The sequence below is a fragment of the Hoplias malabaricus genome, chromosome 11 (assembly GCF_029633855.1).
Source record: "Hoplias malabaricus isolate fHopMal1 chromosome 11, fHopMal1.hap1, whole genome shotgun sequence".
NCBI lineage: Eukaryota > Metazoa > Chordata > Actinopteri > Characiformes > Erythrinidae > Hoplias > Hoplias malabaricus.
Genome location: NC_089810.1, coordinates 17,537,773 through 17,549,330, shown reverse-complemented (window position 1 = coordinate 17,549,330; position 11,558 = coordinate 17,537,773).

Here is an 11,558-nt window from a genome sequence, read left to right as displayed (position 1 = left end):
GACAGGGCCACATTTGTGAGGAAAAAAAAACTTCTTCCTCTTTTCTTATACTTTCTTTCCCAGGGAAACTTTGTTAAAAAGGTGTTTGCTGGCAATGCAATTATCCCCTGACCAGTGCAAAACAAAGAGTAACTGAAGTGTCTTTTGTCTTGAATTAAGCAGCTAATTATAAACTGAACAAGCGTATTAAATGACGTGGGTCACTAGGAAAGGCCAGTCCAAGTAATTACAGCAGGCAAAATATGTGCCAATGAAGTGAGCAGAAAAGAAAAAAAAAGAATTAAAAAGGGGAGAAACACTCCAGCTCGCCCAGGCTTTAAAGCATTTTGTATCCTTCATTTTTGGAGTGGATTTCTGTTGCCTGGGAGAAACATATGTTGATATGAGAGGAGCTTTAATTTTTCACATGTCCTAGTTTCTGGTGCTCCCTGGGGAGGGCAGACTCTCTGAACACAGGCACGGCTCAGGATTGATGTCTGTCCAAAAGTGCGAACACATTGGAGATGGACAGATGACCTGTGGAGTGATGCTGACCCCACTGCAGCACTGAGAGGTCTTCATGATGAAAGCTCCATTTACAGTAGAGCTGCAGTGTGAATTTGGTAATCACTGCCGTTGTGGCTCTAGCTGCTCATTCGCAATCTCTCTCTCTCACTCACTCACACTCTCTCTCTCACACATACACACTCTCACTCTCTCTCTCTCTCTCACCAGCTAGGTTAATTATGTGAGTAATTCTGCTTGGAGCCCCTGGGTTTTGATGGCAGTGAGGGGAAATTGACTCTAGCCCTTAATTTCAAGAGATCTGGCGTGAGAGCAAACGCATCAATAACAGCTCCCAGCCGCTGTGTTTGAAGCTCTTTTACATCCCACAAACAAGAAGAGGACTGCGGCCCATAATGACCTCAGAATGTCAGCAAGTATGGCTTTGAAGGATTTTCTGTAGCTACAAGCAGTTTTGCGGCTTATAGGACTGCACACTTCCCACAAAGTATGATGCAGGGAGCAGAAAAGCATCACAGCCGTGCACAAAACCCTTTCCAGATGAAAAGCAAAAGCATTTTGTGACTGTAACAACAAAACTTCAGAACATTTTTATCTTCAGTGTCAGTCAATTGAAATATATTTCTTTAAAAATAGAGATGCAAGAGTTTGGATGGCAATCTAATTTCTGTATGTATTTCAGATAGATTTCTGATAAGTAAATACTTGAACAACACTGCAAGCTGGCTGAGTTATGCTTTATTTTCTGTAATGTATGATATTTAATCTAGGTATTCATATAAATTTACATTTATTTTAAAGCTATGTAAATATTTATTTATTTATTTATTTATTTATATTATTTTTTTAACAGGAAGCAGTCTGATATTCTAATTTTCCTAAGCAGACTCCTTATGACCAAACTGGTAGCTTTATAATGGAAAAACTCTTATTAAATTATTATTAAATTCTTAAACTTTCATTTTTTTTCACCAGAATTTAAAAACAGCAACTGCCCTTTAAAAAGTGTTCACATTTATAAAGCCTAGAACAATAAAAAAGCTCCAGGATTCTTGAAAAAGGGTCTTCTATTAATGTTTTTTTCACCTGCAGTGATACAAGATAATGTCACAACAGCAGTGTTATCTCTCTCTCTCTCTCTCTCTCTCTCTCTCTCACACACACACACACACACACACACACACACACCAACTGTGTGTGAGAGAGAGGTCACACACCAGCCACAAACTGTGCTCTAGCTTAATTTTCTCAATTAAAGCTTCTGTATTTGATGGTAAACTCTGCCTGCAACTTTTACTCAGCAAGTTAAGAGAGTCTAATTCATAAATCATCAAAAGTATTATATTATAACAAATACTCATTCGTTCATTCATTCATTCATTATCTGTAAGCGCTTATCCATTTCAGGGTCATGGTGGGTCCAGAGCCGGGTTTCCGGGCGCAAGGCAGGAATACACCCTGGAGGGGGCGCCAGTCCTTCACAGGGCAACACACACTCACACACTGAATGTTTATAAGACCCTAAGTGTTATGGCACCCAATTACATATCAGACATATTGGTTTTTCACCGCCCATCTCGATCATTACGTTCTGCAGACTAGCTGTGCCTGGATGTCTCACGTTGCCACCTAAAGCTCAAGGGTGATAGAGCATTTTCAGTTACCGCACCTAAACTCTGGAACAGCCTCCCATTTTACATAAAACATTTCGCTACATTAGTAATTTTTAAGATTAAGTATAAGTATTACGGTTTTTCTCAGTTGCCAAGACACATTTCCTGAAACCATGCATCCATTTCTCAAAACTGTAAACACAAAACCCAGTTCATACACTAAATTCACAAAACTGACTCTGACTCTTCCTGCAAACCCAAACTATTGCCTCAAAACAGTCCAAGCAGTGCTCCAAGCCAAACAATGTTGTCAAATCAGTCCTTGAGTCAATCAAAAAAAAAAAAAAAAAAAAAATATATATATATATATATATATATACAAAGAAATACATTATAACAGAAGTGCATACAGTATCTACTCTAGTGCAGCATTATGTTGATGTGCTGGGTCAGGCCACAGGACTTCATCTACATCACAGGCCACATTCTCCCTGGCCAGGCAGCATGGGAAATAACTCCTAGTATGCTGGATCCATGTTTGGCATGCATCCACCCCTAAGTCCTTACAGGCCAGTTACATGGCCTTCAAGAGATTGGTTGATATTGAACCACTGTCTGACCTGGACGGGACGGTGAAAACTTACATTGTCCCACACAATGACATTGTGTGATGATACTGCTACTCACGCCCTAACACAATATTTCAAAGATCACTCATGAAAGCCAAGAGATGTTGAGTGTTGTATGTCCCCAATGTTGCATGATGGTGGCAAACCCCATGATTGCTGATGGAAGCACATAACATAACATTGCCACCACACTGGCCAGGGACTTCATCAATGGTTCATTGGCTAATCACGTTCCTTCCTTTTCTCCTCCTTTTGGCAAGACTCAACCCAGCTTCATCCATATAAATATATTCATGTGGACGGTCTGAGGAATCCAGTTGAAACATTCTCTGCTGTATTTCACACAGTATGATTACACTTGTCTTTGAGGGACCATGTCAACAATGAGGGTCTCTTGGTGTGGGTTCAACATAGACATCTCCCCTGCTATGTGGTAGTCTTGCAATTCTACAAAAGAACATGCCGTTACAAAATATTACATGCAGCACTAAGACTACAAATGTTTTAGGAAAACCATGTAATGAAAAACCTTTTTACAGATCTGTACTGAGTCATACTGTAAACATACACGAAATGAATATAGCAATTGCCTGTTTTCCTCTCTGAATGTTCGGACTATGGTGGACATTGTGAATCTACTCAGGTTGGGCTGAACCCAAAGTCCTGCTTCCCTCATAGTCAATCCATGGACAAGAATGTGGTCAATGATGGTTGTCTGTATTTCATCTGAAATTATCATTCTTTGTCTCGTCCCTCCTTTTCTTCCACCTCTTCCACCTCTTCCCTTTACTCTGCCTCTCTGTTTCTATCCATAGTGTAACTTCTATGACCAGGACCCTTGTACTGGCTTATATTGGTTTCTTCACATCATTGGACACATGTGTGATCAGTTTAGAGTGACTGTGTTTACGTTGTGACACCGGTGCTTTATTTGAGTTTCACTTTTGCTAACTGTGCTTACCATTATGCAACCCACATGCATCACAGTGCAAAATGTGTTTTAGTGGGTGAAAACACGTTTGCAAATTATGTCTTAATAGGTGAAAAGTGCTTAAGGTTCTGCCAAAAGGGTGAACCTGTTGTGACTAACTAGGTGAAATGTGCTTATGGTTCTGCCAAATGGGTGACAATTTCAATAAATTGGTTTAGAACACTGAGAATTTGATTCAGACAACAGAGTTTTGTGTTTTAGCAATTGAGAAAAACTGTAATTGATCTGTTTCGTCCTGTATCCTTGGTGTTCTCCACCTACCAACTGGTCTTATTTTGCTATTGTCTATATTTGTTTGCTATATTGCTATATTCCTTTGCTACTGTCTATATTCATTCATTATCTGTAACCGCTTTTCCAGTTCAGTTCAGTCCAGAGCCTACCTGGAATATTTGGACACAAGGCAGGAACACACCCTGCAGGGGCGCCAGTCCTTCACAGGGCAACACACATACTCACGCATTCACTCACACCTATGGACACTTTTGAGTCGCCAATCCACCTACCAGCGTGTGTTTTTGAACTGTGGGAGGAAACTGGAGCGCCTGAAGGAGAACATGCCAAACTCCTCACAGACAGTCAACCGGAGCGGGACTTGGACCCACAACCTCCAGGTTCCTAGAGCTGTGTGACTGCGACACTACCTGCTGCGCCACCATGCCGCCATGTCTATACCATATATATGTTTTTTTTTTTTTTTATTCCTTTGATTCACTTTTACTGTAAAGCACTTTGTTCAACGCTGTCTTTTAAATGTTCTATATGAATAAAGCTGTCTTGTCTTGTCTTGTCTTCTCAAATATAAGTCCATTGTGTGGATCTTATCTGGATTCTTTATTTAACATTTAATTATCCATCATTAAAAGCTTCAGTCTTGAGAAGAAATCATGCAAATATATTCTACACCTCAGTTTGTTGTTTTTTTGTTTTGTTTCAATGATTGTGTTAATGTAATGTTTACTCTTCTACAAAATGACCTACACTTTTGAAATCAGTGTTTTTATTAGGAGAAAAGTAAAAAGAATGTAGGGATATTAATCTTATTTATCTTTTTAAGCTCTTTTCATGCCCTCTCAAATTCTTTATTTCCACCTCACTTGGTTTTATTCATCTGCTGGACTCAAGTTTCTCCTCTCAGCCTCTGAGTGATTTATTATATTCCTGAGCTGATATCAAACATTCATGGGGTTTGTTCTGCAGTCAGAGCAGGAGTTGAGCTCAGAAATGCTCTTCCTCAGGCAAGCTGGGGATGACACTATCTGATTGCTGCTGTTACTGTATTCCACCCTCTGTCACCTCAATCAGCACCACACACACACACACACACACACGGTGACAGGGGTAAAGCGGAATTAAGGTGTTTTAAGTTATGCTTTGTTCACTGAAATGGTTATATTACCAATGCAATATTAATACATTTCTCAGGAGCTTTTGTTTAAACACCAGGAACAGTGGAGTGGAGGCATATTAAGGCTCATGTTTAGTAATAAGTTAACTTCTGATCCTTTAAGCTTTCCATGCAGTACTTATGGAGTCATATCATCTACTATATATACTACAGGGTGGGCCATTTATATGGATACACCTTAATAAAATGGGAATGGTTGGTGAAATTAACTTCCTGTTTGTGGCACATTAATATATGTGAGGGGGGAACTTTTCAAGATGGGTGGTGAACATGGCGACCATTTTGAAGTCGGCCATTTTGAATCCAACTTTTGTTTTTTCAATGGGAAGAGGGTCATGTGACACATCAAACTTATTGGGAATTTCACAAGAAAAACAATGGTGTGCTTGGTTTTAACATAACATCTGTAGTAGCAGGTTAGGCTCTGCCTTTTGAGTGTTTGCTAGGCTATGTGACATACTTTCATTCATTATCTGTAACCACTTATCCAGTTTAGGGTTGCGGTGGGTGAATCAATGGGCGCTAGGTGGGAATACACTCTGAAGGGGTGCCAGTACTACCAATGTGTGTTTTTGGACCGTGGGAGGAAATCCATGTGGACACAGAGAGAACACACCAAACTCCTCACAAACAGTCACCCGGAGCAGGACTCGAACCCACAACCTCCAGGTCCCTGGATCTGTGTGACTTCAAAAATACCTGCTGTGCCACCGTGCCGCCTGTGACATACATAAATAGTACTAATTTATCTGAACAATCACTTCCACTTTATATAGTTGTTTGTCAGAAAAATTGCCAGCTTTAAAAACTTACTTTATGGCAAAGGCTTGCTGCCATACTCTCAGAATCTGAATAAAAGAATCACAGCGCAACTGTGACATCACTGTAACATACAGACACCCCTCTATTTTCAGGAGTGTGGAAATACTATAGATTGCTCCAATCGCTCTTTATTAGTGGACAGTAAAATAATACATGATATAGTGGTTAGAAGCAATAGCTTTTGGGTGATAAGAGGAAGTGTTTGATGCTGGAACTGGAAGCCCCTCTGTCAGGTCCCCTCCTGGTTATTCCACAGAGTGTGTCTCTGAAGTCTGGCAGCTCCAATGCCCCATGATAGAGTATCTTTTTAAGGTAAGCCATAAAGCATTATGTGCAGGCGATGAGAATTCCCAGGGCTTCACCCGTAACTGCTCAGGGACATTATCTTTCGGAGGCATCTCCACAGCATCTGCAGTGTTTCACAACTGCAGTATCCTCTGTTAATTGAGTCTGTATCTGTGCTATCCACATACAGGCAGCATGAGTGCTCGGACTGTAAATTCAGTGGGAAATGTGCCTCTGAGCCTGGGGATATGGAGCAGCATTTTATTGGTGAAATAAGCACAGGTAATACCAGCACCAGTTCATGAAAACTACTGTGCCTTATTAAAGAGGAGGCGAAGACTATTGCTATTGCTTTGACGCAACGTAAATGCCACAATATCCCAAATCTGGCATTTTAAAGCCTTTTTAAATGAAATTAATCACAGTGTACTTACTTATCTGACCAAACAGTTCAGAGAACTTTTTGCAGTATGAGCAAACAATACGGTGTGCAATCATGAGTTAGATTAACAAATCATCTGTCAAAACGGCATCGACGAAGCTCAGTGGGTAGTTGAACAGATTTCCATTTCCAGCAGACACATTCATCTTGTGAATGACCAAAGCACTTAGCTTGCAAAACAATATGCGGCTTGGAAAATGATTGTTTTATATTCCCTTCTTTGTTTCGGTGGAACTTAGCGATCACTCTGTGATGTCATTGACAAATTAGAGCCATTGGGAGCCTGGATCTCTCTCTGCTAGACCAGCACTATTCATCTGAGGCACATGCCAATGAAGCCCACTTAGAAGAATTGCACACACTTTGTTTCAAATCGAGCATGGCGCTTTGAAAAGTGTAACTACATTTGCTGATAATGAGGCATGAGGTGTTACTGATTACTGACAGTGGATAGAAGTCTAAAAACCCCCAAGAACGATAGGAGGAATTTCTTAAGGGCTGCTGTAGAGGAAAAGTCTGCTGGAGTTAGCAAGAAAGAAATCCACTGTGAATAGAAAAGGTGGAGCTCTAACGGCCACAGTTTTAATAGGTTTGACCTTCACTGCAGATGCGATATGCAAGGTGTGTAGTGTGTGTTGTATACACACAGACTGCACTGTCATATTTATTTAATTACAGCCATTTTCTCAGATAGTGTGTGTAGGTGAAGGGTAGAGCAAACACAGACCACCACAACTGCACACAGTCTGTGGAATGCTAAGCAGCTTAGTTTAAGGGTGTTAATACACCCACACACAGTACACTGGTTTTTATAACAAGAAGTAGCTTTTGCAGCCATAACAGCTTCTAGGAAGACTTTAAGAGTGCACCCTTGGGAATCAAGATCCATTCAGCGTAAAGAACATTTATGAAGCTGTAATATTGGATGGGAAGACCTAGCTCACAAAAAAGGTGCTTAGTGGGGTTGATGTTAGGGTCCTGTGCAGGATATTGGAGCTCCTCCACACCAGACTTGGCAGACAATGTCTCAATGAATCTTGCTTTATGCACAGGGGCACAGTCATGCTGGAACAGAACAGGGCAAAACTATTCCTGCTTTTAGAAGCTTCATCCTCAAAATAACATCAGCTACAGTTGTGTAGGGCTGAGCTAGCAGAGCATAATTTTAACAGATTTTTTGACAGAAAGTGGCATCTCAAATGAAATGACATTTAATTTCACTAATCTCTTCAGTACAGTCCATTCCACTGCCAGTGTATGTCTGGTTATTGCATATGTATGTGATTGATTTTTCACAGCTTTTTTCATTGGATGTGGATAAATACCTCAATTCAATAATTAATTAATTAGCAGGGGGTGTCCAGATACATTTGGCCATTTAGAGTCAAACAAAACAATTTTTCAAACATAAACCTTAGCTGTACAGTCTGGATTAGCTCACTAAGTAAGAACATTTAGTCCTGAAAATGTATGAATACACACAGACACAGACACACACAGACCCTTTACACCAACTGTTCTTTAAACCCAAAAGCCCCAAGTCATGCCAGAGGTGGTCATTTTAAATAATCCACCATCTCCCACTCCCACTCCATCTCTGGACAATTACAATATTTATGAGAAAAAGCTATGATAGAAAAGAACCATTTAGTCCACCCCTTCATCATCTTTCTCTCTTTAGGAGGTTTATTTTAATGAAAATGCTGCAGTAAATCACTCAAGCATTTGTCAGTGTAATTGTACGACACAATGGCATGAATAAATATGAGGTGCTTGCATTTGTTAAAAGACGTCTGCGGAACATAGGATTATGGAGAGGTCCACTTTGCCTTCTTCCACTTTACTTCTGCTTCCCTTTGCTTAAAAGAATACATCAACATTTTTCCAGGCTGGAAATTAACTGCTCATCACATTAACCTTTCTGAGAAATGATCAGAAGGGAGATATAGTTAGCTAATTAGAGAGATAGTTAGCTAATAAAACAGAGAGAATAGTTATAGTGTGTTATGATGGTACTCTGCTTCCCTCAATCAGGGCTTACATGGATGACATGATGACCCTTAAGACTACTGTCCCTTGCACATGGTGGTTGCTGGGGAAATTAAATGATAATCCAAGGTTGGTTAGGCTGAAAGTTAAAGCGAACAAGTCTAGAAGTCTGGTGATTGCCAAAGGAAGACTTGTACAGGAAAAGTTTTGGATGGAAGGATAAATGATTCCTACAGTACTGGAGAGACCACTGAAGAGTTTAGGTAGATGGAATAGTGCAGTGTTGAATGATACTGGCCAAGTTGTAGGAATAAAGGCTGAATTGGTGAAGGCTACTATTAGCATTGATAAATCATGTCTGCCAGGGACTGTTGACAGTTTATGACGTTTCAATCACAGAAGTAGAGAGGATGGAAAGGGTTACAAACAAGGCTATAATGAAGTGGCTAGGGATGCCATAGTGTTTAAGTGGTGTGGCATGGTATGATAGAGGGTTACTGGAGCTACCACACACAAGTTTAATTGAGGAATTTAAATGTGCAAAGGTGAGTCATGAGATGATTTTACCTGGATCAAAGGATGCAGTGGTTAAAGCAGCAGCGCTAGGCACAAAAGCAGGAAGGAAGTGGAACCTATGAGTGGCAGTGCAGGTAGCCAGAAGCTCATTAGAGCTAAGGAATTTGATTGGCCAAGTGCAATGCGGAAGAGCGGGCCTTGGGTCAGGTGTTTCATGAAAAGCGTTTAGTAAGGCCACATCACCAGAGAGAATGCAAATGATTACCAGATTTATTCATGATCAGGAAGAGAAGGCATGGTCCACAACAACAGCGTCACAGGTAAAACAAGGCCAGTGGCTTTGCTTGTAGGCCAGTGGCTTTGCTTTTAACTTGTAGGGTTAGTTTGTCACAGGGTTGGTATACAAGGAGACATAATCAGGTGCTAAAGGTTTTAGCATGTTTGTTGGACAGCAAAGGCTTAGAGGTAAATGCATTAACAAGAGGTTGTTGTAAAGTGATTAGGTTTGTTTGTGAGGGTGAACGTAGGGGGACTTGGCGGCTGAGGTTATGAAACATGGCTGGCAGGCACATGTAAGACCAGTGGAGATAGGTGTCAGGGCATTTGTAGCTATGTCGGCCACATCCCTGCTTGTGCAGTTCAGGGGCCGGAAAATAAGGGCAGCTGTGAAGGAGTTCTCAGAAACAGCTGAAAGGTCTAGTCAGTGGTTGTGGATAAGGAGAACACAGACTTGTTGGGGAAATGCACTGTAGAGATGCTATTGTGGTGGTTGATGATGTACCGCATGGAGATCATATAGAATTGGTGGCACTGAGCATGCATTAATTGTGCCAGTGGGGCTAGGTACAGCCTTAGTCACCAGGTGACTTTACGGTTGTTGATACTTAAGGTTAACGTAGGGCTGTAAATCTAGCTAGGAGCAAGGTGGGTCTGGGATGCCAGACTTCACTGTTGAGCCTCCTGGGCTTAATTCAGTGAAACACTGACGAGAGAATGTGCCTACCTGTTGACCCCTGTGAAGAGCTAGTGATACAGTGGGTGGTTTGGGTACTTATGTGATGGGCTCAATGAGTAACCATAGATGTTAAGGGTAGCTGGTTGCTGATTGGATCATAATTGGCCACAGCAACCTTAGGGTGTAGCTGTAGGATTGGAACAATAGAAATTATGTGGCTGCCAGGAGGAAGAGAGTGGGGTGGTTATCAGGAATTATTGTGCGGCTGCTGCTGATGATCTAAATTTGGGAAACATGTCCACTAGTGTGATATGACTCACTCTCACCATGTTTAAAGCATGAATCACAATTACTTTAGCATGCCTTGGCTAGAGCCTGAACAAACTGCTGAGTACAGCCGAAGCATCTCAAACTGCCACGCGAGCAAACAGCAGATAAACAAATTTGTACCTCAGCTACACAAGGTGTTAGCATTACCTGCACATTGCTTAACTCAAAAGGAGAGTAAGATAATCTTTATTGCTGAATAAATTTAATTGAAATCAGGCCATGAGTCGAGGTACTGATGTTGGGTAACAAGTTCTGGATCAAAACCACTACTGTGACTCACTGCAGAGCTATTGGATAGAGCTCATTCACTTAACACAGTTCCTGCTCATGCTGTTGGACATATGATCAATGTAGCTGATGCTACGCAGTAGGAAACATGACCTTAAACTCTTGCAGCTGCTCCAAAGAGTCCTATTCTAATACTCATATAATCGCATAGCTATACTAGCAACAACATTTTATATACTTTTGCTCACATTTATATTGTAGGAATATTTTTTGATAAATGGGCCAATGGAAATATTCAAAAATGATTTACCATAAAACTGGTATTCACTGATTTGCATTTAATTTAACATGCCTGCATTCTCATGTTAACTTTCTGCTTTGCAGAATCTTTGGGGACACAATGCCTTCAAAAATTTGTTCTTATATTATTGAAAAATATATATAATTAGTGAGTTGTTCAGTGGTCGAATACACTGTACTTCTGTCTCACTTAGCATCAAAAGGTGTGGTCAAAACACTGCAAGCTGACAATACGCAGGAAAACACTGCCAATTACAGGGAATAAGTCAACAGCTTCAGCAATCACGCTCTCGTGGCTCAAGCAACATCAAAGTGGTGGAGTGTAGTTGAAGTGTGAGTGCTCGGCTTGTTGTCAGAACGAATGGCTGCTTCACTGAGGGCTCTTTGTGTTGTGCTGATGAGCTGGAGGTTCAGGGGATGTGGAGGCTGGCTGTACATGCCTCTCACTCATCATTCGCTATGGCTCTGGGCTGTAGCTTTGAAGCTTATTTAACCACAGTCCCTTCCGTTCACTCCTAGTTATCACCACAGCTCACAGATACTTAG